This window comes from Vigna radiata, chromosome 8 (genome assembly GCF_000741045.1).
Source record: "Vigna radiata var. radiata cultivar VC1973A chromosome 8, Vradiata_ver6, whole genome shotgun sequence".
Lineage (NCBI taxonomy): Eukaryota > Viridiplantae > Streptophyta > Magnoliopsida > Fabales > Fabaceae > Vigna > Vigna radiata.
In genome coordinates, this window is record NC_028358.1 from 17,049,085 (window position 1) to 17,054,006 (window position 4,922).

Below are 4,922 nucleotides of genomic sequence, written 5' to 3' on the forward strand. Positions count from 1 at the left end.
TCCCCCCCCCCTCGAACGACTTGAGGCAGAAGTCATTTTTTTGACTTCCTGCGTTCCAGGTGTTCGGTATAGACTTCCCGTCCAAACGCTCCAGCCGGTATGCCCCATTTTTCAAGCTTTCCCTTACCCTGAACGGCCCCTCCCAATTGGCCGTTAGCTTCCCATGAGCTGCTTCGTTTCGGGCTCCTATTGCTTTGCCCCACACAAGGTCTCCCTCGACGAATTGCCTTGGTCGAACCTTGGCATTGTACCTGCGGGCTATAACCTTTTTTGGGCTTCTGCCGAATGGTGGCCACCTCTCTTCTTTCCCCCAAAACACTCCAGATTACACCTCAATTGCTCATCATTCATTGTCAGATCGATCAACTGTCTTCATAAACTTGTCTCCTCCACCTCAACCGGTAACATCGCATCTGTCCCGTATGTTAAATTAAATGGTGATTCCCCCGTTGCCCCGTGCGAAGAGCAGCGATATCCCAGAGCTCCTATGGCAACTCATCCACCCATGCACCCTTCGCATCTCCCAACCTCTTCTTTAGCTCTTGGACAATGATTTTATTCATTACCTCATCTTGTCCGTTCATCTGTGGATGCTCCACGGAACTTGTGACAGGCGTGATTCCCAACTCTTTGTAAAAGGCGATAAGCTTCTTGTCCACAAACTGTCGACCGTTGTTAGTGACAATTGCTTTGGGTAAACCAAACCTGCAAATTATCTTCCAAACGAATTGCTAAACTTGAGTGGCAGAGATCTTTGCCAATGGTTCAGCCTCCACCCACTTGGTGAAGTAGTCAACTGCCACCAACAAGAACTTCATCTGCGACCTACCGACTGGGAACAGTCCTACGATGTCCATACCCGCTGAGTGAATGACCAAAGGGACACAATGTTGTGCAATTCAACAGCCGGACCATCGAAAATGTTCCCATATTTTTGGCAAGCCTTGCACCTCTGTGTGAAGGCTATGCAATCCTTCTCAAGCGTCAGCCAGAAAAATCCTGCTCTTAGGATTCTCGCTCTAAGTGCTCGTCCTACAGCATGCCTCCACAAATTCCTTCGTGCAGTTCTCTCATCACGTACTCTACTACAGCCTATGCCAAGCACTTCAACTAGGGCATAGTATAACCCCTCCGGTGTAAAACAATTCCAGCACCCCCACCTCTCTTACTAGACGATCCATCCACGAAAAGCTTCCAACAAAATATCTCGCCTTCTCCCATTAGCAACTCAACTGCGAAGTCCGCTAGATGCTGGCCATGCACTGAACCCCGGGGCTCGTAGCGTAGTTCAAACTCAGAGAGCTTGATTGACCACCCTATCATTCGTCCCTCTAAATCAGACTTGCGCAAGATTTTAGCTGTTGGGTAATCGGTCCGTACCACAACCTGATGCCCTTGGAAATACGGCCTGAGGCACCGAGCGACATACAACAAGGACAACACCACCTTCTCCAACTACTGATACCGAACCTCGGCATCCTTGAGAATTCTACTAACAAAGTAAATCAGCTTGAACTGGGGGATCTCTTGTACCAATGTTGCGCTTATGGCCTCAATAGAAGCTGCCAAGAAAATCTGCAAATCATGGTCTGTCTCTGGTCTGCCCATGACAGGTGGCTCGGTAAGAATGGCTTTGACCTCCTTGAAAGCTTCTTCACACCGATCACTCTAGCATCCCTACGCCGTCTTTTTCATCGTCTTCAAGATCGACTTTATGCGTTCGACTAGACGAGGAATGCACCTGGACAAGGATGTCAGACGTTCCACCAACCTTTGGACCTCCTTTACAGTTTGTGGACTCCTCATTTCCAGAACCGCTTTGCACTTGTCAGGATTTGCCTCTATGCCCCGAGCGGTTAGTATGAAACCCAAGAATTTTCCATCACAAACCCCAAAGGTGCATTTTGATGGATTTAGGCTCATGTCAAACTTCCTCACTTGCCCAAAAATCTCCTCCAAATCCCTCAGGTGTTCTTCCATAGATCGACTCCTTACCACCATGTCATCTACATACACCTCCATACATTTCTCGATCTGCTGTTGGAAAACTTTGTCCATTAAACTCTGATAGGTGGCTCTCGCGTTCTTCAAACCGAACGACATAACATCGTCACAGTAGGTTGTCCGTTCGCTAATAAATGTTGTTTTCTCACTATTTGGACAGTACATGGGAATTTGATTATACGCTGAGTACGCATCCAAGAAACTGAGCACTTCATATCGTGACACTCCATCCACCAACGCGTCAATACTAGAGGATATGTGTCCTTCGGGCATGCTTTGTTCAGATCTGTGAAATCTGTACACATCCTCCACTTGCAATTGAACTTTTTCACCATTAACACATTAGCTAACCAAGTGGTATACTTTATCTCCCTTATGAAACTGACTTTTAACAGCTTACAAACCTCCTCATCCACCGCCCTTCTCTCCTCAGCTCCCATCCTCCTCTTCTTCTGTGAAACCGGCCGAATTTCTTTGAACAAGGACAACTTATGGGAAATCACATTGGGGTGAATCCCAAGCATATCCACTGCCGTCCATGCAAACAAATCTGTATTCTTGGTCAACAACTGCCCGATCTGCTTCACATGATCTTCCTCCAAACTTCGCCCCAACATCGTAACCCAATCTTCTCCCCCTAGGTGAAAAGGCTGCACTTCCCCCATCGGTTCTACCCGATCCTCATCGTTTGTCGTTGGGTTTAACTCAGCCATGGCTACCTCCGACTGAGTCTCTTGCACTCTAGAAACAAAAGGCTTTACCTTTAGCCTCGCCGCATAACACTCACGAGCCACCTTTTGATTTGCCCGAACAACCCATATTCTTCCATCCTCCGAAGGGTACTTTAATGTTAAGTGCGGAGTGGACACTATAGCTTCAAACGCATTCATACATGGTCGCCCAATTAATAAGTTGTACGAGGTGTCGACCTCTAGCAGCAAAAATCTCACCTTAAGCTCTTTCACATTTTTCTCCTTCCCCAGGCTCATCCGAAGGTCCATGTAACCTCGCGTGTCCACCCATTCCCCAGCAAATCCTAATATTTTTCATGGAACAGCATAATCATGCCATCCGGTTTGTCCATCTATTGGAATGTCTTCCAATACAGGATATTCGCCGAACTTCCCTGATCCACGAGGATCTTGCCCACACTATACCGAGCGATTATTGTCGTTATTACCATGGGATCGTCCTGGTTAGGATCAGACACATGAAAATCTTCATCTGAGAAAGTAATTGGTGGCAAAGATCTACGCGCCACCTCAGCCCGATTGACACTATGCAGATATTTCTTAAGTGTCGTTTTCGTGCTACGGAAGAAGGTCCTCCACCGGCAAATCCCCAAGAAATCGTGTTGATGACCCCTCGCAACGGTCTCTCTCTGCTCCAACTCCTGCTTCTGCTGCGCTGCTCGGCTGGTGGAGGATTCCTGATAACTCTCTAATTTTCCACTTTTATTTGTGATTAGGAGTCCATGTTAGATCATTTTAGTTTCTAATTGTTTAGAATTAGGTTAGTTTTAGGATTTTTCTTTAAAATTGTAGTTTTATAAAATTTTACTTAAAAATAGGTTTTTAGGAGTTTTTTTTTTTTTACTGTTTGTTAATAATTAGGAAATTAGTATTTTTGAAAAATCTTTTAATAAAAATTCTTTTCTTTGTTTTAGCTTAAATAGGTTTTTATCTTCTTTAATTTCTGAATTGTCCTCTTTTTCTCTAATTGTTGAATGAACCTTGTGCATAATTGAATTAAAATTCCTAATTAGGCTGATTGGATTACATTTGGGCTATTGTGTGCAGAGGTAATATTGGGCTGTGATGTATTTGAGGTTAATTAAGCCCGTTCTGCATTGGGCTATATTGAGAAGTGCTGATTTGAAGTGGACACGTTGCTGCCACACTTGGGTACTGCTGATTGGATTTAAAATAAAAAGCTTGAGGCTGAAATGCAATGAGCGTTGCTGGTGCATCAAACAAGTTGGGCTGTCAAGGTTTGGGCTGCACTTTAGTTGGACGACGTCGTTTTGGGAGTTGCTGTTGCAGGGGTCTTTGCACCTCATCTTCATTCACACAAGCTCTGGAGAAATTCATTCGAGAAAAAAAAAAGAAAGCTTCAAAGCTAGGGCTGGTTCGCAAGCGAGAAGGCAAAGCTCGAAGAAGTCAGTGCTCCAAACGTCACTGACTGCAGGAGAGGATCAAACGGCCAGAATAAGGCGAGGAAGTAGGAGAAAGGGTGATCGTCCGATCAAAAAGCGCGAAGCATCCAAGTGAAGGTTTCTCTTTTCTAGATTTTTCTTTCTTCGTTCTAGTTTTGAACCCTATATAAAGGGGCTTTTATCTTGTAAATAGACTCACTCTTAGACTGAAACACTTTTGACGTTACAGTTCTCTCTTCTCTAGTTTAGGGTTTTATTCTCTTTTCTTAGAGTAGGGTTTGTGTTCGTGATTCTGGATTTCGTTGATGAGATTCATGGAACCGTGGTAACCGTGAGCTTCTCATTCAGTGATCTCTTGTATAATGTCTGTAATTTTCCATTTTCATATTAATAAAATTTGATTTCGTGTTTTTCTTTTTCTATTCCTGTTTGCGTTAAGATTGTTCTGTGATGATGTTTGTAATGCTTTTGTTTAGAAAATACTTTGGATTCTGTATCTCTGCATTCTATAATTCCTTTTGGAATTAAATGCCTCTGTAATGAGCATTATTCATCGAGATGTCTTCTCGAGTCAGAGAAGAGTCCATTAAAGATTCATCAGTGTTATATTTTTTGCTTCTTGTGTTTTGTGCACCGATTGATTAACTGAGTGAGAATTTCCACTTTAAGTTCTGAAATATGAACTAATAAGACCCTATGATGGGCTTAACTTTCTCGGAATGTCTTTCTGAAGAGGAATTGAGACTCTTTCATTTAATCTAGT